Source organism: Panthera uncia, chromosome C2 (assembly GCF_023721935.1).
Source record: "Panthera uncia isolate 11264 chromosome C2, Puncia_PCG_1.0, whole genome shotgun sequence".
NCBI lineage: Eukaryota > Metazoa > Chordata > Mammalia > Carnivora > Felidae > Panthera > Panthera uncia.
The window spans coordinates 83176736-83204200 of record NC_064810.1 but is presented as its reverse complement, the minus strand read 5'-3'; the positions used below and the strand labels follow the sequence as shown (position 1 = coordinate 83204200).

At 42.8% G+C, this 27465-nt stretch overlaps 2 long non-coding RNA genes and 1 pseudogene across 4 annotated transcripts in view; 1 reads left to right on the top strand and 2 right to left on the bottom strand.

Annotated features, from left to right (window-relative positions):
* The window catches only part of LOC125921153 (uncharacterized), a 47082-nt gene extending 39656 nt beyond the window's left edge, over positions 1–7426 (top strand). For both annotated transcript variants that reach the window (XR_007457313.1, XR_007457312.1), the window contains 2 exons: positions 5980–6111; positions 7350–7426. This is a non-coding gene — a long non-coding RNA (uncharacterized LOC125921153). The remainder of the gene's footprint in view (positions 1–5979; positions 6112–7349) is intronic.
* On the bottom strand, positions 1226–26972 carry LOC125921152 (uncharacterized). Of its 2 annotated transcripts, none has more exons than XR_007457311.1 (4): positions 26798–26972; positions 25222–25267; positions 14736–14908; positions 1226–1602 (listed from the first exon to the last, which is right to left on the bottom strand). It is a non-coding gene; the product is annotated as an uncharacterized LOC125921152 (long non-coding RNA). The 2 variants fall into 2 exon arrangements; XR_007457310.1 differs by lacking the exon at positions 1226–1602 and adding an exon at positions 7401–7480.
* On the bottom strand, positions 11217–12834 carry LOC125921151 (glyceraldehyde-3-phosphate dehydrogenase-like; annotated as a pseudogene).
* Positions 26973–27465: the final 493 nt, after the last annotated feature.

The following is a 27465-nucleotide window of genomic DNA, read 5'->3' as shown; positions in this document are numbered from 1 at the left end:
AATGTTGAAATTATGGGCAATATGCATGCTTCTATCTGTGTGATTGTCAAATCAACATATTTTAAAAATCAAATTAGCTTGTGGCACATTAGGTTCTGTGCCAAAGGGTCCATAAGGAGGTACCCAAAATGCCATATTCCTAAGAGCCACGTTGTGGGGAGTCAGGGATCATTATGTACATATAAAATGTAATGAAGAACTCCAGGCAGCATAAAAACACTGCCAAGCAATAGCTTCAAGCAGGAAGCTCTATAGGAATTTCTAGGAAGGAGAGGACAATAGCACCATGGCTGAAGTCATCCAGATCCAGGCATTTCTCCCAGGGAGAGAGGAGAAAGATAAATAGATCCCCATCCTGATGTGTGTACTATTAGCACGTCACTGAGGATTTAGAAAACAAAGACAGAGCACCACAGTTCCATCACCCTTATAGTAATCGTTATAGTAAGCTTATCTGTTCGCTGCTTATGTTGTCAGCCACAGCACTCATTTACCTCCCTACAGCACTCCTAAGGCATCAGCTATTTTGTTGTTGTTATTAAATTTATCATCACATTATAGTTAATATGAGGAAATCGGTCAACAGAGATGAACCCACGTAACTTTACACAATTTACAATCTGGGAAGCCAGGATTGGGAAGCCAAGTTTCTCTTGTTAGCATTTTTCTGCATGTGTCTCTGAATGTTTGACATAGGTATTCATCACAATGTGCGTGTTTTGTTACTTTTTCCACTCGTCATTATATAAATTTAGTAATCATTTTTGGTAACTGCATACGATTTCGTTGAGTGGCTGTACCACCATTACTGCACATTTCATGATCGCTGAACTTTTCATATTTTCAGATTTGAAAAACATTTTCTATATAAAACTTTTATCTGTCCAATATTTAGGCTATTAAGGTTAATTAATTCCTAGGAACGAAAGAGTAGGAAGGCTTTTCAAAAAACCGTGTTGTCAAATTCTCTTGTCAAGAATATAAGGATGCTCTCGGTTGACCACATCCCTGCCAGCACTGGGAAGAATCATTAATAAACAAAACCAAAGATGTAAATTGATAAGCAATAATGAACTTCCTGTTTTAATATGCTTTTCCTGACCACTGATTAATTCATTTATCTTGGAATATATCAGTGGGCAAAATAAGTAAGCGATCGTATGTCTGTTTACTAATTCCACTCAAGTATTTTTATTGGTCATACCACTCTGGCAGCATGTGGAAGGAAGACCAGTTAGAGGGGGGAAAGAGTTGAGGAAGGGAGGCTGGTTCCCATTCTATCTTAATAGGATGAATAAGCTAAACGTTCAACTGAGTAATTTAAAAGTGACAATTGGTGCATAGAAAATATAGTGTCACAAGTTCCATGAGTTATTTAGATATTTAGTTCTAGTGGAATTTCCTTATGAGGAAGATATTATCCAAGTCCCCAACCCAGGCAGTTACATTTGATAAAATCTTTGTAGGTAGAAGTGAGAGATTTTCAAAGCTCATCTTCACACTCATTTCTTTTCCAAACTCTTCAGACAGACTGAGGCTGTTGGGTTGTCATGTTGAGTAGCTTCAAACTGAGGTAGCATGTCAAGCAGGAGTGATGTGGTTCTGGTGAGAGATGTTGAAATCTGAGTTTTTGTAGCATAAGAATAAAATTGATGCAGCTCTGTCTCATGGCTCCCTCCCCGGGAGGGAGGGAGCTACATTTCTGGCTACAGTGCAAGCATCATACAGCCAGATGGTTTGTTCGAGTGTGGCTGTCACACAATGAGGGGCTACTTGAAAGCAGTCAGATGGTAACACAATCGATTATTGTCATCTTAGAGAGTAGACAGTATGAAACCAATCATATTCTGTTTCTAGACAAAAATAGCTCAGAAGATGTTTTTATTCTGAGATCATGCATGCTGGATACAAACACACACACACACACACACACACACACACATTTAGCTCAGTGCCTGGTACAAAGTAAATGCTCAGTAAATATTCACCACTTTTGCGATTTACATTATGATTGTTTTATTTTTAAATTGCTGAAGTGAGATTCCCCCCTCATACTCTAAAGGCACCTAGAAATGAAAGGAAAAAAGGAAGAGCACTGTGGAAGATCATGAAAGACCATGAATCAGCAGGCAGGATGAAGGGGGGGGAGCTATTTTTAGGATGGGGTTGCTGCTGGAAAGCTCAGAGGAAGGAGCAAGAAGAATAAAGAGGCTGATGAGGAGGGCAGAGGGGAGATCAACGGTTAACTGTGTGGAGTTTCAAGAGCAAGGAAAGGTCCTGGACAGGAAGAGCACTTCTGTGGAAAAAGGAAAGAAATGTGAGCAAGTCAGGGCTCTGAAATCCCTAAGGACTCCAGCTGCCTCAGGCTAAGCCCTGGTCTGTTTCTGAAGCCACAAGGTGCTGAACCGGGCTCATAGGCTGCCTGCCAGGGTGTGTGCGGATTTGCAAATGAGAGCAGATCACTCTACTGTTATCAAGACATTAAAGGCTGAAGCTTGGGGATGATGAGTTGATGGACCATTCTTTTGTTTCATTTAAAGCAAGATTTGCAACTTAATGCTGAGATTTCAGTTTGTTAACTGCACAGAGGATCATGTTCTGTTCTGCACAAAAACCGAACTACAGGTTCCAAGATTTGGGGGCTGGTCTAACGAGGTGGCCAGGACCAAGTGAGCTCAGATACTGAAGAACACTCCCCAGGAAAGGATGCCTTCTGTCTTCCTTGGACAAGTTTGCTGACCTTTGCCCCTGCTGAGGGGAGAGGAGGTGGCATCTCACTTCCTGGTGGGCACACAGTTTATTCAGGGTCCCCAAAGAGATTTGGCAAGTGGAATCTCCACAGACCAAATTGTGTTTCAGCCAACGTCGCTGGCTCTGTGCTTGTAGTGTCAGTGTCTGCCAATGGAAGGGACACCATGATGGGTTCACGTAGGACATTGCCAACCACCCACCTGGCTTGAAGCCAGCACCTTCACCCTGCTGTACTTCAGTTTCCACATCTGTAAGGTGAGGGGACTGGGGAAAAAGCTCCCTGGGTGTTCAGTCATGATTGAACTTACGCAGGTGTAAAGATACGCCTGCAAGATGTGGGCCTGGAGAACAGTTGAGAAATGTTCAACAGAAACGTTGGCTGAAATAGGAGGAATATGATCTTTTCCAATTGTATTTTTCTTGTCCCAGGACCAAGTATTTGTTTAACCCCTCTCTTACCTTCGTGTTATAGCCTATTAGATATTTTTAATGAGCTCTTGCCTGTTGTACGTGTGTTTATCAGTTTGGGCCGTGAGCTATTCAAGGACAGGGACGGTTTTGAATAGGTAATACATTTACATGATTCAAAAGGAACAAAAGAGGAATATAGTGAAGCCTCCTTCCCCTGGCTACCCACTTCCTACTGGCCACCAAATATTATTGTTTTCTTGTGTCTCCTTCCAGGGTTGTTTTATGCACGCACACAAAAATACATATGTATTTCCCTTCCACTTGCTCCCAGTACCTTTCAGGGAAAAATGATAGTGTAGTATATGCACTGTTCTGCATTTTCTGCTCAATACTTTATCTTGAAGCTCTTTTTACATAGTAAATAATGAGTTCCCTCAGCCTTTTTTATAGCTTCATGGTATTCCATTATATATATATATATGTATATGTGTGTATATATATATATACAATTAATATATATATTTACCATAATTTATTTAAACAGTCCCAAACTGATAAATATTTAGGTTTTCAATCTTGTGATAACTAATACTATAATGAATAATCTGATGTATAAGTGATATTGCATGTGTGTGCGTGTGTGTGTGTGTGTGTGTGTGTGAAATTTTGTGCTAATGAAAGAAATGGTAGATATCGTTTAGCGTGATTTGGGAAAGACCAATGGGGTCTCTCACATCTGGGCACTTAGCCCACCAACACCAATTTCATTTGATTTCTCCTAGTTCTACACTGGGACTCATTCTTTTGCTGAAGATTTTGTCTCTTATTGAAACACTAACCAGTTAAGCCTCAACAGTCATTTACAATCTATGATGAAATGACTAACCCCCTGAACAGCTTTGCTGTGGTTGTACCATGCTCCTGCTTAATACACTTATTTCTGTGGTTGTCCCCACCTTCGGTCAGACACTTTTGGCAAAGCATGCAAGGCCTTTCACAGCCGGCCCCTGCTCATGTTTACAAACTTAGCCCTTCTGGTTGCAGTCATACTTCACTTCTGTCGCCTCTCAAGTGAGTGATGGCTTTCTCATCTCCAGGCCTCTGCTCATGGTGCACCCCTACTTGGATTATTTTCCCTACTACCTCTAGACCTGCCAGTGCCTTAGCTCAGTCATCGCTTCCCCTGGTTATCCTTTGCCATCTTGCCTGGTTTCAGCTCTTGAGGGTCATCCCGTGGACTCTTACTTCCATCCAAACAGAAGTTCCCTAGCATTGCAATTGCTTTTAATAGTTTTTTTAATAGTTTAATTTTAATAGTTTTTTAATTTTTAATAGTTTAATTCCTGTAACTTAATAGACAATAAGTTCCTTATAATTAAGAACTTTTTTGTGTGATCCTTTTATTTTTAGTGCCTATAGCACAACAGGGACTCAGAATGTTTTGGGGATGATAAATGAATAGATTATCTTTCAGTCCAAGGGATGAATTAACAGTCAACCGATCAAAAGGAATATGGGTAGAGGAACTAAAAATTGGATTAGATTGCCATCTGGATTATTTGAGCTGGAGTGTCCAAAATCTGACTGTATAGTTAAACATATACACTGGCTGGAATCCCTTACAGAACTAGCGCAAGAGAGTCGTGTTTTACCAGTTCCTGCATAGACTCACTCAGTCAGGGGATTGACTGTGTCCTTTAGCCACAGCTGTCCGAGGTAGATGGCGTAGAAGTTGTCCTTTTGGGCTGCATTGATACTGTCAAGATGAAGATGCAACCGGATCATTGTTTCCCTTGTGGTCACATCGAGGGAATGAGGCAGAGGGGGGCAGAGCACAGACATGAGCTGGCCTCATCTGGCATGGCAGAGACATAGCCAAATGAGTCACTCTGGTGTCTCTCCCAGGATATTTGGCTTTGAGGTGTGGGTTTGAGTTGGGGAAGTTTGGTTTTATAGCCCTAGGCCTTGGAACTATAAGGTGGAAGTAGGCATCCCTAAGCAACTTATTGTAGGAAGATTTTTCATTTGCATGTGCTGAGGGTTGGGATGACCTTCTACCTTGGATATGAGAGTTGTGTAAGTTTCAGTAACACAGCATCACTTCCAAGTAGACCCATGGGACCAGCCCCTGTCATAATTCTTAAGCCATCTTTTCCTAGATATTATTTCCTTGATTCTTGGAAAGTTGGATACTTCCTTAGATTTTTGTACAACTTACGTGACTTTCGGTTAAAACTAGGCAAGCTAAGGCCCCAAACATCTTTAATTTGCTTATGTAAGCCCACAGGACCTCATATCATGTTGGTACTAGGATAAAGTGTTTGTTAATCTCATAAAATATTAGTGAGATTTCCCTGTATTACAGTGTGTGTATATGTGTGTACGTGCATGTGATATATGTAACCTGAGTGGTGGCCAGGATATCTGCTGAAGATTACAGCAATTTTCAGGGTTGGGTTAGGTTGATATATAGCTGACTTTCAGTCCTGGCTTCATATTGGCATTATATGACCCATGGCAAATTATTTAACATTTCTGTCACTTGTGTTGTCATCTGTAGAAGAGGTTGATGATAATAATACCTTCTTGAGACATTTTGAAGATGAAATGAGGAAATAGATGTAAAGTGTTTCAATTGGTGCTTGGCACACAGTAAACGTTCAATACGTGAGAGCGATTATTATTATCAAGGCACTTTACATGATCTCGGGCATGCTTAGTGGAGAAGACACAGTGGCCTGTAGAGATCCTGGTAGGGGTCTGGTGTTGAGAATATGCACCAGCTCTCACCGTTCTCTTACTTCCTCACCTCTTCAGAGGAGCTTGGAGATGCAATAGCCAGATCATGGTGACTTGGACATCCGTTGGACAAGAACAGGCCCTGGGGGATGAACCCAAGATGTGGATGGGAGCTTGGCAAGGCCACAAGTAGATTTCAGGAGAGTTCAGGTGCGGATGGGTCAACATGGGTCAGTATGGGGACAGTCAGGCTGCCAGTGTCATGCTGCCACTGTGGGGCTGGGTTTCTCAGTGGAAACTGACAGGAGAAGGCAGACTGGTGGGTGAGGGGAAACTGTGTGGCTCAAGTCTCCGACAAAGGGACGGTTTCTGTACTCTAAAAAGAACTCTGCAAGCCAATGAAAAAAAGCCCCAAACCCTATAAAAAGTAGGCAAAGGATATGGACAGTTTGCAGACACTAAAAGAGAAATGGCTTTTAAGGACATGGAAAAGCTACTCAGCCCCACCCATAGGAAGAAAAATGCAAATTACAACAACAGTGAAATTTCATTTTTCACCTGTCAGATTGGCAAACTGAAAAGAGTTTGATAATACTGAGAAATGGCTTTCTGCCAATTGGTACAACTTCCAGAGAAAGAAATTTGTTAATATCTGTCAAAATGTAAATGCAAATGCCTTTGACCTAGCAGCTCTACTTGTGGCAATGCATCCCACATACATATTCTCAAATGTGTGAAACGATCCATGTAAAGGATTATTAATTGAGGCATTGTTTGTAGTAGCAAAGTTTCAGAACATTCTGAGAGTCCACTAATAGGATTGGTTAAATAAATAATGAGGCATCAATTTAATGAAATACTAACAGCTGTCAACAAGAATGAGGGAGTTGTTTATAGATATGAACTCCAAGGTTTCCTGTTTAATGAAAAAGAGCAGTGTGCAGAAAAACATGTCTAGTGGGCTACTATTTGCTTAAAAAAGAAAAAAAAATTACTATATATATACTTGCTATCATATATATATATATATACATATATATATGATATATGTATATGCATATGCCTAAAATAGGTAATAATTTGCCTAGTGAGTAGGGAATTGGGAATTGGGGCTTGGGGATAAGGGAGGGAGAAACTTTCCACTTTGTACTATTTATAGTGTTTGAATTTGAATCATATTAATTCATTACCTATTCAATCTTTTTTAAAAATAGCAATATTGCATCTTGCTCCCTAATACAGCCATTGGATTTAATGTGAAAAATGCTATAAAATATTGATTAATGCAATTACTTAATCCCCCACCACCTTACTCCTCCTGTTCCATTTGACACTCACTAATATTTGAACGGGTTTGATGTCCCAGGAAAATGCTACAGGTTTATCCTATAGCTCCCCTCATCCCCAGCATCCATACTCAACTATCGCTGGACGTGCCCCCTCCCCAGGGAGAAGAAGTTGTGGCGGCATGAGCACGGCTTTGTGAACGACAGAGCTGGATTTGAATCCTGCCTGTATTATTCACTGGTTATGTTAACTTGGTTGAGTTGCTTTACTTCTCTAAACCTCAGTTTCTGACCTGTAAGTAAAGTAAAAAAAAATTAAGAAAAAAAAGGCGTGTTTACTGTTGCATCTGAAATCGATCGTGGCTATAGGATTTAAAGTATCTAAGGATCAAGTTCATTAAAAACAACAACTTTATTGTGGCCCGCCGCACCCATGTCCCAATTGACCTTTGCCAGAGTCATGGTGGAGCTGGCCAAACTCAGCGCTGCCCCTGGTTTCACTAACGCACTCAGTAATGACCTGGGACCACTGCTATCCTGCTGGAGTTGGTCTCTGTCCTTCCCAGCTCAGCCGGTTCCCCCTCTAAGGTACCATCGCCACCTCGGCCCTAAGAGTTCCTCTTTTGTGTCCAAAGTCTCTGGCTGCTTTTGGACAGACTTGGTTATTTTCTCTGGTTGAGAGAAAGTTCCTAAAGTTCCTTTAGTATTGGGGTATGGGGGCCAGTGTGTGATGTCCGCAGCACCAGGGACCTGGTGACAACCACACTTCTCTTGTGGGGATTTGTGCCTGGTGCATAGGCGTAGGCATTTCAGGGGGGTGAATTTCGGACCCCTGTGTGAACTTTTCATCCACGTACGTACCTGTGTCTTGCCAACTGTTTATTTAAGCAACTACTGGGCCCTGTTAGTAAGTGATATCAAAAACTCATAGGTGGTTGTTTTATAGTCAGTCTAAGCAATGGTAGAAGGTTCAGGTTTACATGTGCTCATATACTTGAATGGGGGGAAAAATTCATATAGGGTCAATAGCTTAGTTGCTATGGTGAGATAGAATGCTTTTTGAGAAAGTTTCTCTTTAAAGTCGAAGCTTAATCACGTTTAAGGCGGAGGAAAAACAGAAGGAGAAAAAAAAAACCAGACTGTGGTAGGCTAGATTTCCCCCAGATATTATTGCTGCTTCTGTCTCTACAGCCGAACATAACAGCTGGTGAGTAGAGAGAAACTGGAGAAAGATCTTTTTTGCCTTTAATCCAGTATGCTGTTTTCCTGTGCCCGTTTTACTGTAATTCTCAGCGGCTGCAGGACAAAAGCTGTTGACTGATACATGCAATTACCTCCTCTAATATTCCTCTCAACTGTCGGCCCTGACTGACAAAAGTGGATGAGGTTTAGTTAAGGTCTGGGAAAACACTCTTTTAATAAAAGCCATTCCCATCTCTATGATCACCTCCCTCCCTCAGACCTTTTCATCTGTTTTCTGGAAAGATAAGGCCTGGTGATGGAAAGTTAAAAAGTGGTGCTGAACTTGGACGATCACGACACCACCATTTACCTCATAAAAACTCTCACAGTGTGTGTCTCTGTGTGTGCCTGTGTGTGTGTGTGTGTGTGTGTGCAATTTGCATTTGAAATAAGGAAAATCAGTTTGGGTCTCTGGGCAAGTCTTTTCCCAAAAAGAATAGGAGGTGATTTTAGGAAGTTATACCACATCCTTTTTGGGCTCAGACCTCTTTTGGTTTTTGTAGGCAAAAGTAAGCCCCGAGGAGGTACTTTCCTCAGTGTCCTTCGGCAGATTGCTGGACTTGGATGCTCTACTTCCTAATGGAGGATGTGCACAGCAAAACTGTGTTTAATGAACTGTAGGTGGAAACCTTCTCCTTCCTGCTGATGCAATGCCGTACGTTGAATGCTCACAGAGCACCACGATCCGAAGGAGTCAAGGCCCTCCCAAGGAGCCCTGGGCAACCCCAAGGAGGAAGAGGGGCGAATCTAGCGAGAGGGTTCTCCCCCTCCCCCGCCCATTCTCGGCTTAGAAGAATTTACAGTTCACACAGGAGGAGGGTGAGACACAAAAGTGAGGACGGCACCCTATTTACAGGTGTGGTCTGGGAGACTGAAGTGGAAAGTACGGGAAGACGTCCTTATACAAAGCGAACACTGTGTGGATTGGGCTGTGTCCCTGTGTTTTGAAAGGCCTGCCGGTTGCTCTGAATGCAAACTGCTGGCCATGGTGCAGGCATAGGGGGTCCTTCAGGAGGCAGCACTTGGCACAAAGTCCTCACTGATCCCTTTGATTGGTGCGAGCAGAGCAGACGGAGGGGGTTGGGGCTGAGGAGGCTGCAGTTTGTTCCCATGCCCAAAAGGGACCTAACTTCGGTCCGAAGGAAGTCTGCTCCCTTATCAACAGAATGAGGTAGCTTTGTCCTATCAGTTTTCCCCTGTGTTGGCACTCAATTTTCATAATACAGTTTGTAATGTGATAAGGTCTACACATTATTAATAGTAGCAATAGTATGGCAAGATTATTCCTATGCAGTTTTGGTAAAGAACAAAGGGCCAGGCTGCTGATGAAGTATAATTACCTAGGATTTTAGAACCAGGGCACAACATGTTCCTCTTTTTCAAGTATCTGCAGACTGTTTACTAAAAAAATGCTTCTCGTGGAGAGAAACCCACCTTCTACCTCCACCCCACCCCACCCCACCCCACCCCACCCACATTGATATGGAGACTATACATCAAGTTAACACCTTGGTTGCTTTCTGTAGGGGTCACAGAGAGTGTCAGCTGGGGTCAGATGAGAACAGCAGTCTGACTCAACAGACATTTATTGCACTCCTGCTGTATGCCAAGAAATGGACTGAAATCTGGAAGTGTGTAACACAGGAGAAGAAAAGGCTTATCGCCAAGGAGCCCTCACCTGGAAAGAGAGATGGAATCTCAGCCTAAGGTGGTGAAATGTTGACATGCTACCAGGAGGTGAGTCCATGGACAGAGAGCAGGAGATAGTTAAACTCAGCTAGGTCAAGAATGGCTTTCTGGAAGAAAGGGATGCTGGAGCTTTGTAACTAAGTGGCTACTTCCTTGGCTGCTTTACAGGCACTCAAAGGCCACTGCTCTATGTCCAAGGGACAACAAAATATTAAAGGGGCAGCAGGGTCTCCCTTAGGGCAGTAACATCCCAGTAATGCAGACAGGCATGTGACCAAACAATGGCATTATGGTGTGATTCCACGGGGCCAGCAATAAGGCACCACAGGGGCACAGATGACGAAGGGGGTGACCCGCTTCAACTTTCATGATAACGAAGGGGCTCACCTGTCACCTGTTTGTGCTAATAGTGATTGCACCGTGCTTTTCCCATGCCAGGCCTGGCTCTAAGTACTCTGGATATAGCAACATGTGTCATGTTCACACAACACTAAATGAAGACACGAAGGCAGAGAGAAGTTCCTGGATGCACAGTTAGGGCCAGGACTTAAACATGGGTTGCCTGGCTCCTGAGTCCATGCTTGTCACCATTCACTACTCGCCCTCCAATAGGGAGCAAGCTTCATTCTGGCCTTTCCTAAGGGGGAAGCAATTGAGCCCACTGTCTCATCTGGCTTCTGGGGAGAAGGCTGAAGAAACTTCTAGGCAAGGAATATTGAAGGAATTTTTCAGTTGTGGAATCCTGCCCCCAACCCCCTCCCTGCCACACAGAATCACATGTGCATTCACACCTACACAACACATATACACCCTCTTTCTCTCCCTTGGGCCCCAATTCTGCCTTTGCATCAAAATCACCCAAATTTTAAATAAAATACCGATGCCGAGGCCCTTTCCTGGATATACTAAATAATCGTATCTGGGAACAGACCTTGAGGATCTGTTTTTTCCATTTTTAAGAAAATTAAATGACATGCATGCCCAAAGTAAAAATTCACAGTACAGAAAAGAAAGTGTCTGCCCCTTCCATCCAGCTTTCAGTCCTTCCTTCCACAGACAAACACTTCCAACAGTGACTTGTGATCTGTTTCCTTCTAGAAAGCAATGATCTCACATGCCCATCTGTTATTTTCCTCTCTCTCTCTCTCTCTCTCTCTCTCTCTTTTTGGCTGGGTATTTATTAATGGCACATGACAAGGCAGGTCTCCCCAAGCCCCTCCCCTTTATCAAGGGGTCTGGGATGGAAACCATATAGAGGTCAGGATATTCTCAGTGTGTGGGGGGAAGGGTTGGGGCAAGGACTCTCCAGCAGCTGAGGGCTTCTCTTTTCCTCTTACTCTTGCTGGGACTGGTGATCCAGGGGGCTCTTACTCTTTGGAGGCCATCTGGACCACAAAATCTACCACCCAGTCCCCTTAGCCAAATTCATTATTATACCAGGAAATGAACTTGACAAAGTGGCCATTGAGGGCAATGCAGCCCCGGCATCAAAGGTGGAAGAGTGGGTGTCACTGTTGAAGTTGCAAGAGACAACCTGGCCAGTGTAGCCCAGGACGCCCTTGAGGGAGCCCTCCGATGCCTGCTCCACCATCTCTTGACGTCATTGTATTTGGCATCTTTCTCCAGGTGGCAGGTCTGATCCACAACTGACATGTTGAGGGTGGAGGCATGGAAAGCCATGTCAGTGAGCTTCCCATTCAGCTCAAGGATGATCTTGCCCACAGCCATGGCGGTGCCAGTAGAAGCAGGGATGCCGTTCTGGGCCCCTCCTCAGTCATCACACCACAGCTTCCCAGAGGGGCCATTGACAGTCTGCTGGGTGGCACTGATGGCATGGACTGTGGTCATGAGTCCCTCCACGGTGCCAGAGTTGCCATGGATGACCTTGGCCTGAGGGTCCAAGCAGTTGGTGGTACAGGAGGCATTGCTGACAATCTTGAGAGAGTTGTCATACTTCTCATGGCTCACGCCCATCACAAGCATGAGGGCATCAGCAGGATGGGCAGAGATGATGACCCTCTTAGCTCTACCCTTCAAGTGAGCTCCAGCTTCCTCCATGGTAGTGAAGACACCAGCAGACTCCACAACATATGCGGCACGAGCATCACCCCATGATGTTGTTGGGAACTTTCTCTTAGAAGACAGAGATGGGCTTTCTGTTGATGACGGGTTCCACATTCTCAGCTTTGACTGTGCCATTGAATTTGTCATGGGTGAAATCATACTGGAACACATAGACCATGTAGTTGAGGTCAACAAAGAAGTCATTTGGGATGACAATATTTACTTTGCCAGATTTAAAAGCAGCCGTGGTAACAAGGTACCCAATAAGGTCAAATCCGTTCACTCTGACCTCCACCATCATGTCTGGAGGATGCAGCTGGCACTGCACACGAAGACGCTGCTGTCTATTGAATGGGGAGGCGCAGAGAGCCCCCGTCTGTTATTTTTTAACCTCTGTAGATGATTGTGATGAATAGTCAGGTGAGAATCTCTGACCTGTGCCCTGCTCTGTCCACCTCAAAGATGTTTCATCTGTGGGAAAGGAGGGCAGGAAGAAGGAGGCTTAAGAAGTGGGGACTTTTTGAGTAGATGAAGTAGAAGGAGAGCCAAAAGGGCAAAGCTCAGAGAGAGCCTACTCAATGTAGCACACTGCTTCAGAGTGAAAGAGGTGAGAATTCCTCTAACATGCATTGAGTGCTAACTGCTGAGAGAGGCACGGTGGCGAGACACAGTCAGAAGTGAGTGGGGATCAACAAGGAAGTGTCTTCCAGAGGAGACTTGAGAAGTCTCAAAAATGAAAGGAAAGGGTATCTGGGGTGGAAAGAATGGCATGGGATGTGAATGCTCATTCGCTCATGTATTCCGGGTATTTTTTCCTTCAGTCCTTTGGGATGCGGTAGGTGTAATTGCAAGAATATGCACTGTGGTTTCAGGCTGCCCTGGATCACAGGTGTTGAAAATATAGTAGGTATGGTGACAGTCATACAGGAGGCACTGGGAATGAAACATGAAGTAGACATATCCTTATGTTCAGTCTCTGGGGAGACAGACATCTAGAAACTTGCTAGTGTGATAAATGCTTTCCTAATGGTGGGTAAGTAAGTGCAAGGTATGTGAAGGGTGGAATAGGACTAGTAACACTTGGTAATTTTTTTTTTTTTTACTCTTGGGATTTTTTTTTTTTAAGAACTGAAACAGGACCTTCTTGGTCAGAGTCTTGAAATAGATCATCTTTTTGGTCCTCAGATTCTGGAAGGGGTCAAAACTGACCTGTCACAGACAAACTTGGGGACATATAAGGTTTGGTGGACTTGAGCAAGCACTTGGTTATAGTTTTGTGGTCTGTTTGCTTTCCAGAGTCTCCATGAGTCACGGGAAGACACAAGCGGTGTGCCTGCATACCTGTTGGATAGCCCTTCCTCTTCTAAATGCAGGCCAAGTCTGAGTTAGAAATCAAAGGCTTAACTGAGTTTTATTATTTCCAAGACTTTTACAATTGCTTTTCTAACTTCCTAATTATACATTTTCATTTTCTGAAGACAATCTGGAAAGGATCATTAAGGATGCAATTTTTTTTTTAATGGATCAGAAGGAAATTTTCATGTTGTACCCCAGACTAGCCCAGATTAGGTTCCAGGATTTTTTCTGAATAGGATAGGACTGTCATAGGAGGGACTGTGAATCTTTTTTTTTTTTTTCTTTTTAAGCTGGAAGGACTTTTAACAGTCAGATCTTTTCCTTTTTTAAGTTCCTATCTCATGCCAATATGGTTGTCTATGCTTTGTCTTTGCAGCAGCACCATAAGGAAAGTAGGGCCCTTGCCATCATTTTACAGATGAGGGAAATGAAGACATCAAAATATTCAAGACTTTACCTAAGATCTTTTTGTTCTGATAAGTGGCCAGGCTGGTATTTGAACTTGGGTAACTCCACAGGAAAGTCCAGCTTTTCATTTTGCCGATGAGCCAACTGAAGTCCCAAGATGGCTCACTTCATTGGTTGCAGATCTTGGAGCTCAGGGCTTCCGATTTTGTGTGTTTTGTATGACACGAGGGTCACCCCTGAGGGGCGACCTGTATCTTGGGTCTCTTTCTTCCCAATGCATCTCATATACAGTCACCCTTCAGCCTGCTCCCCCCTCCCCTACCCCCACAAATCCATGCTTGTGGTTTCCCCGAAACTGCAGATGATGGTCCCAGCCTCTGTCTATCTTGACGTCTAATATCTCTGGCATTGACCCCACCATCCAGCCAAACCAGAGACCCTACATTCCCCTACAAGAACTCTAGATACATACTTTCCTGTCTCTGTCTTTATTCACCATTTCCCACTTTCTGGTATGCCCTCTTCTTGTCAGATCCACAGATCCCAAGGCTACTTGTCTTTTAGACCCATCATCCAAGCCACCTCCTCTATGAAGCTTGTGAGGTCCTACAGTTATATAGGATCTGTCACTCTTGCTGAAGGATAAGGGACAGGTTGGAGAGGAGAGGGAGGGGAGAAAATTGTTGGAACTCAAAAGACAGTAGATATGAAGCTTGGAGGTGGATGCAATGATGGATGACCCCAAGGCTAATCAACAGCCACGGGAGTTGTGGATTGTTGAGTGCTTACCATGTCTTGGAGCAGTTAAATGCTGTCATCTCCTTCAATTCACAGCAAGTCATTGGGTTGCTGCAGCTGGGAGGCAAGTCTAGCTCTGGGTGAAGTCACAGCTTGTGCTCTTACTTGTTATCATGTTGTTTCTGGACAGCTGGTTGTGGGGCAGGAGAAGAACAGAGCAATCTCTGAAATGGAGGAGTAAAGGGATGAAACAAAATTGAGGTCATGGATTGAGACAATGCAGTGAGAGATACTGGAATCAAAAGGGTTGATTGAGGGCCATGGGCAGAGTGGAGCTCTCTTAAGGACATGGCCCTCGGTCCCTGCACCTTTGTCATAACAAGCCAGCTCAGCTTGTGGTGGTCATCTGGGCACTGGGGCCTGCACTTGTGGCTTGTGTCTTGCTCTGTGTTTCAGGGCTTTTGGTTCCCAAACTCCCTGAAGGCAGGGACTGTGTCTATGCCTTTTTAAAGTAGAAACATAGTCCATCCTACCAAGTGGCCAAAAGGAGGTGGGCAGAGGGACAGAGGGACAAGCACCTTGCTCTGCCCAAGGATGTGGGGAGGCTTCACACAGAGATGAAATGTCCAGGCAGAGAAGGGAACAGGGTGAGGGAAATTGGCGATGGACGGCAGGGCACGTGTTCAGGAGGGAAGGCCCAGAAAGGCCTGGGAGTGGTGTTTAGGGATGTGAGAGTGAGTCAGAAGCAGCCAGGGGGGGAAATAAGACAGGTTGGACCTGGGCCTAGATGTAAACGCGGCCCCTCACCCTGCCCTTCTGTGTGTATCTGACACACACACTCCAGACTACTCCCAGCAACTTGTCGTTTGACACATTACCTTGTTTGTGAGCCTTGTGTAGGCCCAGGAGAGACCCTTCTTACTCCTCTTTCAAGGCATTTTAAGCACGCGTCCTGTGAGGCCTGCGTCAGCACTCTCAGCTAGAATTCACTGTCTCCCAGCAAGTGTCTTTTCTCCCTCTCTGTTCTAGCGCTGGCCACGCTGTTTTGTCTATCTTCCCTACTATGGGGAGAGCTATTTCCGGGGGAGGAATTTTGTCTTCTCTTTGCACCCCCGATGCTAGCGCATAGTAGGTACTCAGCACGTTTTGATGATCGAATGACTCTGGACTAGCATTCATGTTTTTCCCATAGACCGTGTAAGCGGTCAGTGGGGCCCCACAACTCCGGGAACAGTAGAGGGGAATTTCCCTATTTGCTCCGTGAAGGCTAGTGGGCGGCCAGCATCCCGCTCACCCTGACTCCCTTCAGCCTCCGGTACCTGCTTACCCCGCCATGTCATTGCTCTGCATTTTCTCCTTTATCACTTTTTTTTTTTCTTTCCTTCGAGGAGTGTAGCAACCCCTCAGGAGTTCGATTATATTGCAACATGAATAAGATATTTGAATTACGCTGTTTAAACGAGTCATCGCACCCCTAGTGTAATTGTTTGCCCCCTGTCCCGCTAAAGGTGATCTGCATTCCCAAAAGAATGCTTTGGGCCTGAATAGGGAATTGCTGAAATTGTGTGTTCCAGTTCTCTGGCTTATCTTGTGCATTGCAGGGTGTGTCATTTGTTTTACCCCTGGGCAGATGTGAACTTTTAAATGGTTACTCAGTGGAGCTGCTGCTATTTACAGAAAGACGTTGAATGGTAGGTAGCGCCCAACGTTCGTATATGTGTGGTGTGTGTGGAGGGGACAGAGAACAGCAGAGCGCAGGCTGGTGTGGAAGATGGTGTCCGATCTCCGCGAGGCAGTTTCTCAACATAGAGGAAAGCTTAAGCTCAACCGATTTAGGTTTTGGATTTGTGGTCTGAAGTCTCCCTGTTCCACATTTCCTCCATACGAATTTTGGTCACTCTAAAATATTAGCCTGCCCTGATGTCCTCACGCTGGATGGATCACCGAGGTAGCTTGCTGTGCCTTAGCACTTCTTCATCTCAAAGCTGAGTTATAGGATAGGATTCGTCTACTCCCCAAATGGAGTGGGCACATTTCCCTCCATTGTTCATTTCTTTTAATGAAGAGAACATGATTGATTGTCAGACTGTCAAACATAGCTAACTCCAGAGCCACCACTCATAGTCTGTGAAGGTCTCAGGAACTGGTGGTTATGTTGTCTCAGACATTTCAATTACTCAGACCTCTGTGCATTTGAGTTGGGGCAAGGCCCACACTGAGATAGACAGGAATTAAACTTTCCAAATTAAGGGTGAGCTCTATTCCTAAAATGATAGGTAAAGTCAGGTGTTATATTCATTCAGCATGCCCATGAGACAGAAATACGCTCAGGGACTGGTAATATAAGAGAAACAGGCCCTGGAGGCCCCTGCCCTCAAGAAGTTCACAGTCTAGTGTGGTCGACTGGCATGCAAATGGTAACAATGTAATGGAGGCATGTACGATACACTGTTGGAAATCGGTACAGCAGGGCCTGCCCGAGGAAGTTAAGCAAAATTTTAAAAAGGAGGAGATACTTTTGTTGGAACTTGAAAGATGAGTAGTGGTGTTTATGAGGGTGCACAATTTGGAGGTGGGCATGCTAGGCAAAGGCTAGGGTGACTAGAGCCTCATGGATGGTGACTGAGATGAGGCAATTAGATCATGAAGGGCTTTGTGTACCAAAAACTGTATGCTAGTTTTGCACTGTAGATGTATTAGCATGTGTTCATCTGCACGAATGGAAACCTCCAACACTACTGACTTAAACACTGAAGAACATTGATTAGCATATATAATGTGCTCAAAGGCAGGGAGGTTCTAAGATGGCTGAATTCAGTGGCTCAACTCTGTCATTAAGGACCTAGGCTCTTTCCACTTTTTTGCTCTGCCATTCTTGGTATGGTCCTTTATCCTCAGACTGCTGCTTCTTTGGATCGCAAGATGACCAAAGAGGAAGAGAGGTTTGTTTGTTTGCTTTCTGACTTGATCTGTGTCTTTCTAATCAGGGAGGAAAATCTTTCTTAAGATGATCCCCTGACAGACTAATCCTCATGCCTCAGTGGCCAAAACTGCATTACATGCCCAACCCTAAACCATTCACTGGCAAGGGGAATGCAACCACCATGACTGGCTCAGACCAACCTGGACTCACCCCCTGGAGGGGACAGACCCACTTCTTCTGAAGTACATGGCCAGGTAGAGAATACTGGAACAAATTTGGGCCTCTGAGAAAAAGTAGGGGGAACAGGACAAATGGCTGCTGAGTTGGCAACTGACAGTGTTTGCTACAGTAGGTGATGAGCAGGGGGTGGCATGGTCAGCTTTTCATATTTAAAAAGATCACCCTGTCATTAGTGTAACCTTTGTTTTTATAGACAGAAAACTGAGAACAAGTGGAACAGTCTTATGAGATAGCACGTCATTGATCAATACTTGTGTTGAACTGGAGTTCAAATTTTCCTTGAGTCATGCTCTCCACCTTAAGGGTGGGAGGGGGTGGAGGGGTGGGTTCCGTGCAGAAAAGAAGCTTTCCATTCTGGATTTGCCAAGAAGTCCTTTATGGTATCATGGCAAGCATGCTATCTCTTTTAAATCCAGATAATGTGGTCCACTCAAAAGGGCCATTATAATCCTAGAATCCCAGCATGTTGGAGCTGGAAGTGACTTCGAAGTGATCTAGTTCAAGACCTTCACTTTACAAATGAGGAAACTGGGGCCTAGACAGTGAAGTGACTTGTTAAGTTCCAGTGTCTGGTGCATGGCTGAGCTGGAATCACGCCCACAGCTTTTCTTGACTCTAGCCCTGTGCTCTTCGTAATGGTTTCTCAGGGCCACCTTCTATGGAGGCTTATGTATGCACTCAGGAGTGCTAGAAAGGCTCTGCAGGACTTCTTCCTGTGTTTCTATTATGCTTGAAAACTACCCTATTGGATTTTTCTTTTTAAAAATAATGCTTTGGTTTTTATAAAATCGCAAACAATACTGGTATGTATGTTGAAGTTCTCTTATTATTCATTTATGATATGATATTAGTGTGAATGTGTCCCTCTGGTTTTTTCTTTGAAGCAGTTTTAATGGGGAATGAGGAGAGACCTTCTGGGCCCTGGCAACCTCAGAGAGGAAAGGAGACCCTAAGAAGAAGCTTTAAGATGTGAAGTGGGAGGGGCACCTGGGTGGCTTAGTCAGTTAAGGGACCAACTTTGGCTCAGGTCATGATTTCACGGTTCGTGGGTTTGAGCCCTGCATCGGACTCTGTGCTGACAGAGCCTGCTTCGGATTCTGTGTCCCCTGTCTGCACACTCCATCTTTATTTCTTTTATAAATGTTAACAAAAACAAGAAATGGTTTTTTAAAAAAGATATGAAGCAGGAGACTTGAGGGGCTCATTACTTTGCTGGGACTTTTCTTTTTTTAAAAAAAAAATTTTTTTTTTAACGTTTATTTATTTTTTTGAGACAGAGAGAGACAGAGCATGAACGGGGGAGGGTCAGAGAGAGAGGGAGACACAGAATCTGAAACAGGCTCCAGGCTCTGAGCTGTCAGCACAGAGCCTGACGCGGGGCTCGAACTCACGGACCACGAGATCATGACCTGAGCCGAAGTCAGACGCTTAACTGACTGAGCCACCCAGGCACCCCTTTTTGCTGGGACTTTTCTTATGACACTAAGCAAAATAAGGCACTAAATAAGATCTTTGACATCAACTGAGACATTAATACGTGGCAATTGGTTTGCAGGTGTTGGATGGAACCTCTAGCCCATTTTTCTTGGTAACTCAAACATCCATTCACGGTGGCCAATCGCACCCTGCCTCCACTCTTTCCTTTGACCTTCAGGGTGCTATGTGTCCACCCCCCCAAAACATACATATGTCTTGGCTAAAATTTTTACCCAGAAACCTCTGAAAATTCATCCTTGTAGACAGAGTGGTACCAAGAAGGGGGGGGGGGGGGGGGGGAACAAGTAAAAACTAGAAATAGTTCCAGAATCAAGATTTTACTGACAACGTGCTACGTGCAAAGCACCAAGCTTAACCAAAGACTGATAAGTCCATCTATCTCAACTTCGCTTTTGAAAATAGTTCTACGGTATATTGGTTTATCTTTCTAGTAGCATGTCGAACATCATACAACTTAGTTCTTGATGTAGAAGGTGGAGAAAGATTAGGCTGAAGCTGTAGAGACCAGGGCATCTTTGGATTTTGTGTAAGGTGGTCTCATTCATAGAAGGATAGATGGAGTTGCTAACCTAAGTTATTTTGTTGAGCAAAGTGGGCGGGAGACAAGGGCTGGCACAGGCCATAATGTAAGAGAAGAAAGGGACTGAAGACGCATGTGTATGGTGCCATTTATATCAATTTATCTTTATAGGCGGGTATGTATACAAAAAAGTAAATAAAATGCTTTTAAAAAGTGACCTGGGTAATCAGGAAACAAGTGACTGTAATCTTCACGTGCATCTAAAGTGATGACATGCTTCAGGCGATTGGCCGGACTGTGGGATTGTTAAGGGGGCCTCGCTCAAACTGGCAACGTTACAATTCTCTAAAATCGGAAGTGTGAGAATGTGCCTGGGGATGCTGCTCCACCTTGATTTACATTTTTGTTCTACTTTCACCTACTGATTATACAGTTTTTCATCTCATTTCATTTTTGCCATCTTTGTATCAGTAAAGGCTGAATTATAATAAAAATATGAATTGCAGATATAATTATATACATAGTTATATCTAAGTTTATTTCAAAATTGGGTATACTTTGTTCTACAGTGTGAATTTGTCCATCATAAAAATCCTCTAGTATTTTTATAATGTCCTGATTTAAAGGAACCCCTCAAAGTGTTATGGAGAGATCCCTGAACAAGCTGGTATCATCTGACATTTTTAATTGAGCTCTTGTGAACCCCTTTCACAAGGTGTGCCTAATGAACTGAAACTGCCTTTGGGATCACCCAGGACATTCATCTGGCACCGTGATTGGGCAGAGGCTAGAGGCAAACCTCCCTTTCCTCTCAGCCACAGCCTAAAGCACCTCCCAGAACACACAGGAAGGCCAACACCATTTATTAAGCACTTATGTGTCAGATACTTTCCTCAGGGTAAACCAGCAAGGACGTATATTTTATGCCCATTTAATAGATCAGGAACCCGAGGCCCGAGGGGTTTAAGTAATTTATTCAGGGACAAATGAACTGAGCCAGTGTTTAAATCCTTAGCTCTTTAATTGAATAGGACAGTTTTGTTGTTTTCTTTTTCTCTTCCCATACCAACTCAGCCAATCAGGAAAAAAAGCAAACTGGAAGGGTTTCCTTACTCTGAAGACTTCCCCTTTTTTTGAGGTTTTTTTCCCAGCCATGGCTTTCAAGATGTGGAAGAGGAGATGGGAAGTGAAAGAACAGGTGGGGACAGATGGGAACAATCTCTCTCCATTCAAAGGTTAGGTTTTGCTAGGAGAAATGCCAGTCTAGAAATGACTGTTCTAGAATAGCTCAAGCTTGGGGTAACTTCCCTCTGAGAACCACATCCATTCATTTCTGGAACCAATGCCTGGTATCAGTGACCTGGCTTCCAGAGCTTTCTGATCTTACTTAAGACCATTTCATTCTTAGTGTGTTGGACAGGGAGTAGAGCTTCTGAGTGTTCAAAGACAGAAAAATAAGAATAAAACAAGGGGAGGGGGTCTTGATGTGAGCAGACAAACCTTTCCCAAATCTTGGCTTCTTAGAGGTAAACTTCCTTTTGTTAAGTAGCAAGAGTTGAAAGAAACTTCCACTAAAAGGAACATTCACTATAATCTCCTATGGCCTACAATATATTTTTAAATTTATTTATTGTTTAATTTACATCCAGGTTAGTTAGCATGTGGTGCAACAGTGATTTCAGGAATAGATTCCTTAATGCCCGTTGCCCATTTAGCCCAACCCCCCTTCCCACAACCCCTCCAGCAACCCTCTGTTTATTCTCCATATTTAAGAGTCTCTTATGTTTTTGTCCCCTCCCTGTTTTTATATTATTTTTGCTTCCCTTCTCTTGTGTTTGTCTGTTCTGTGTCCTAAAGTCCTTATATGAGTGAAATCATATGATATTTGTCTTTCTCTGACTAATTTCACTTAGCATAATACCCTCTAAGTTCCATCCATGTAGTTGCAAATAGCAAGATTTCATTCTTTTTGGTTGCTGACTAATACTCCATTGCATATATATACCACATCTTCTTTATCCATTCATCCATCGATGGACATTTGGGCTCTTTCCATACTTTGGCTATTGTTGATAGCACTGCTATAAACATTGGGGTGCATTTGCCCCTTCGAAACAGCATACCCGTATCCCTTGGATAAATACCTAGTAGTGCAATTGCTGGGTCGTAGGGTAGTTTATTTTTAATTTTTTGAGGAATCTTATGGACTACAATAAAGTGGAAACAGGGAAATATGGATATTTTTTCTCTACCAGTTTGGACCCTGTATCAACCCTCAGATTCAACTGAGCACGTGTTTATTCCTCTCTGATACATGCACTTTAGGATTAAACTACTCTGAGTTTGTTAAGGGGAAAAAATCCATTTAACATTTTAAGTCATTACTTATTGTGTAGGTTTTATCAGTTGTTTTAGCAGAAGGCTTTTGGTTGCTTCCCACATATAGGATTTTTTTTTTTTTTTAACCTTTAAATAGGACAAAACAGCAGAGGACTAATTTTTACTTCCTGTTGGCTCAAGCAGGAAACGCAAGCCAGACTGATTCCTCCATGTTTGACTTATAACTTCGAGAGTGTCTAGCCAGGTATTCTGAGTGCCATCAAGCAAGTAACAGCTGGAGAACGTGCAGCGAAAGAAACCACACAACAAGGAGCCAAATCACACTTTTCACTTATTACCGAACAACTTTAGGATAAATTGACACTTAACACATTGCAGTCCGATGTTTGCCGCCGTGTCTGATACACGGTACTGTGTGTATATCATGCAATTATGTTCTTCACGTGATTGTTCACATAAACTTATTACATTTTGGAACAGATACAGCTAAAATAAATCTCTTTTGAATTTTCAGCAGAAAAATGCTATTGGTTAATACCAATTAATATACGATTAGACTATGTGTAGTTGTTTTGGGCATATGACACTAAGGGTTCTGCACCTAGTTCCAACGTGTGAATTTTTCCCCTCACACCAAGCAATGCTCCAACACCCGCTAGGCATCCTACAATTCAACTCAATAGGTTTCTCATGCTGTCTCTACAGAGATAGTCCCACAAGACTGCCCTCCACTTCGCATAGCTTTTGGCAAGTCTAGGCTTGCTACTACTTTTGCTTCTGACAGACTCAGAGGTTCCCATGACACCCTCATTTTTTCATTCTATTTTATTTTAATATTTATTTTTGAGAGAAAGAGAGAGAGAGTGCACAAGTGAGGGAGAGGCAGAGAGAGGGAGACAGAATCTGAAGCAGGCTCTGGGCTCTCAGCTGTCAGCACAGAGCCTGATGCAGGGCTTGATCTCACGAACCGGAAGATCCTGACCTGAGCCGAAGTGGGATGCTTCACCGACTGAGCCACCCAGGTGGCCCCCCTCCTTGGTTTTGATTAATTTGCTGGAGCTGCTCATAGAAGTCAGAAACATTTTACTTACTAGGTTACCGCTTTATCAAGAAAGGTACAACTCAGGAGCAGCCAGATGGAAAGACCTACAGGACGAGGTTCGGAAAAAAGGCTTAGAGCTTCCGTGTCCTTCCAGAGCAAGTCACCCACCCCAAACTGCCATGGGTTCACACACCCGGGAGCTCTTCGAACCCAGTCCTTTTGATTTTTATGGAGGCCTCCCTCATTACACAGGCATGATTGATTAAGTCATTGGCCTTTGGTGATTGAACTCGATCTCCAGCCCCTCCCCCCTCCTGGAGGTCGGGGGTGGGGGGATGGGACTCAAAGATGTAACCCTGGAATCACAGGGTTGATTCCACAGGCAACGAGCCCTAATTCACAGGGCAGTCCAAAAGTCCCTTCATTAGTATAACAAAAGGTACCTTTGTCACTGTCCTCACTTATGAAATGCCATGGGTTTTAGGAGCTCTGTGTCAAGAACCAAATATGTATGTCTAATTATAAAATTGCAATATCACAGATACCCATTCTCTGACCATTTCATACTGAAATAACTAAATTATGCAGTAATAAATTATTTGTTCAGACATTTTGAAGGACAAGAGAAAGGTAACCTAAGATATTTTAAAAGGTAGCATCAGAAAAAAAGGTAATTATAAAGTAGAAACATAGTTGGGCTGGTGGTGGTCCGACCTTCAACTGCCTTCTTTTGCTTTCTGATTGAGTAGTTAAGGGACCTTGTAAAGGCATCTCTACCATTTTTACCCAAGGAATTATCAGCTTTTATGTGAATAATATCAAGGTGCTGTGATCTGTTGCCCTCTGCTATGATATGCTCTCAGCAACTCCTAAGACACTGTTAAGCTTTAAACGGACCCAGGCTCATTGAAAATAGTGATCTTTATACTTTTTAATTCAAGGAAACGAGTAGCTAATTTGGGGTAGGAAAGCATAACAAGACATGTTTACAGTTTCTTCTTGATGATAGGGGCAATTGGTACCAAAATTTATTCAACCACTCTCCTAGTTTCTGAATTTGGGGCTGAGTCATATGCAAAAGTAAAATATTAGAGCCTTTGAATAAATTCCTTATTTAACCTTCCCTTAGAATTTGCTTAATTGGCATGGGTTCTAAATTATAAGCCACAGAAAAGAATATACTTCTAATTTTTTTCTTTAGATGTGATTCACATATAAAATTCACCCCTTTGAAATGCACAATTTAGTGATTTTATGTATATTTACTAAGTTGTACCACTATCACCACTATTTAAGTGTATAATATTTTCTTTACTCCCCAAAGAAATCCCATACCCATTAGCAGTTGCTTTTCGTCCCCCCTTCCCCCGTCTCTGGCAACAATTACTTCACAGTCTATTCCCTATGGATATGGCTATTCTGGACATTCCCACCTTTTTGATAAACCAAGTCATGTTGATTATTCTTGTCTCACTTCTATCAAGAGTCCTCTGCACTCTCCTAGAATGTACTCTTTCTATATGGAAAGCCTTCCCTGTGAAAATATCTGCATAAAGAACTTATGATTTTATTCTTATATCTTATTGTCATATCCAGGTTATTAGTTCCAGGAGATCAGGGAAAATATCTTAAGGTTTAGCGTTTACTGGGGACTTCTGTGTTACCAGGACTTCACCGAGCTTACATATTTATCGGGCACCTACTGCATGTTAGGCCCTATGCTGTGTGCTAAGGATACAGTCTCTGCCTCAGAGTTACCTAAGCCTCATCACAACCTTTGATGTTTTATACTGTTCATGCAATCTTATACACAATGGACTTGAAGTCCAGGTTTTCCCAACAGGCAAGTGAAGAAGAAAGATATGAACCCAGGTTTGGACAGCCTTTCCAACTCACACTCTCCCCATCATGGTCCCCATCACAATCTTCATATGAAGATTCACCACATGGACCTAATTCAGTACTTATCACTCACTGTGTTGATCCATGTTACTGTTGGTGTTGGTCCTCTTAACACAGCCCTGTGGTAGACAATTTAAGAGTTAATAAACTTGTTTTAAAAAGAAGTAGAAAAATGTTTAACCTCACAAATTATTAGAGAAATGCAAAGCTACAGAAGAAGGAGGCACTATTTTATATGTGCTAATAAACATTTTTAAAGTAACAATATGCAAGTGTTTGCGATATCTTTACATTTGATGAAAACGTGAATTCTTAAAGTCCTTTGGAAGACAATAGCTGTCCAAAACAAACAAACAAAAAAAGTTCAGTCCCCTGACTTAAAGGAATTTAATGTAAAGAAATAATCCAACAGATGAGAAGAGTTTTATGTATGAAGATATTCACTATAGCATTCTTTCCAATGGTAATGCATTATTTAAATGTCCAAGAATAGTTTAATAAGTGGCACTTAATAAGTGCCAATAGTATGGCAGATATTTTTAATGGAACATTATACAGCCACCAAAAGTGATAATTATGAAGACCTGAAAAATGTTTTAAAACAATGAAAAAAAAAAAACAATGGTGTTTTAAAAAACATATATATAAAACATATATACTTATATTTAAACCTTGAATACAATTATATAACAATTGCATGTACAAACAAGTTTTAAAAACTGAGGACAATATCTGGCACATGGTAAATAGTAAATATTGGTTGAATAAATGACTGCCTGAACAGAAATAGAGAAACACTCTGCATGGTATGTAATGTCCTTTTCACAAATTACAAAATTTGAATAGTGTATTCTGGTTGAAGAAAGACTTTTAATAAGACTAAAGGCTATGTAGTGACTCAGGAAATGTCAATTATAAAATATCATTGCAGGTCTAGAAAACATGTAATATTTTAAATGATGCATGCATACAAATGATTTATAACAAAACTTTAGAACATGTAGAGCATGTTAGTGAATATATCAATAATCATAATAGTTTTATTAATGTGGTATAATAGTGTTTTTGTATTTTTAAAATAATTTATCATCTAATTCCAAAAATAAGATAGATTGGCTAAGAGTAATAATTAAGAACATAAAGCCTTCTGCTAGTGGAGAAAGGAACCATATAGGAGAAAGGAACAGAGACAAGCTCTGTTCTGCAAGCTCTGTTCTGTAAGCTCTGAAGTTGAGCTTGTTGCTACAATAGAGAGTCAGAAGGGAGAGAGATCTGTGGTGGGTTTCATAACAATCCCTACCATTTATTCGATGATGACTCTGCCTGGTTTATGCTAGAAACATTCCATATGCTATCTTGTATCCTCATGGAAGAGTCTGGTAGATATGGAGGCCACCTCCCACTTACTGTATGACCTTGGATAACTTCGTCTGTAAAATGGGAATAATAACAGTATCCACCGCACAGAGTTGTTGTAAAGCCCAGTGCCTGGCAAAGTGTTCAACGGTAGCTATTCCCATCGTAACTCGGAAAGATATTATTATTCCTTTCTTACAGGAGAGTAAACTGAGGTTTATAAATATCAAAAAGAGAAGATTCAAACCCAAACACATCTGCCAAACACAGAACCCAAACATTTCCCACCATACCTTGTCAAGTATATTGCTGATGGGAGGGAATGTTCATTTTGAGGAGACCTCAAAGGGAAGCACATCCTCCACTCACAATTTTACACGTTTGACAATCGGAAAATTTCCCACAGGCCACGTTCTAGTTTCATAAATTTGAAACTGTGTTACTCCTCCGTTGCACAGGTAATGCTGGGGCCAGCTGCTGCAAGACACATTCATGTAACAATATCTGCCTTGTAACTTTGCTTTGTGATGCGGGGTGAGTCAGCACAGTAGTGGTAGGCATCAACTGGGAAGCCCCTCTTTATACTGTGATGGCCACCAAACCATATAAATACATCCTATTAAAATGAAACAAAATATTTCCCCAGATTAACTTCCCCTTAACTGGATCTCAAAAATACATGTACTCTAAGGCCAGCTGAATGAAACAAGGAGAAGCATGACAGAAAGGAGGTCAGAGTGGAAAGACACCAGGGTGTTAACTGATCAAGATTAGATATCTTTTTTCGAAATTGCCCAAAGCACATGACCACGTGAACACTACCAGGGCCGCTCCCAGAGCCTTCGAAGGGGCCTGTGCAAATGAGGGGTCCTGGAGCTCAAACCTCATTAGTGTCATGATACACCTGCCTTTGACTGTCACTTCCTCAATGAAAGGAAAGAAAGTTTTAGAGAGACAGAGA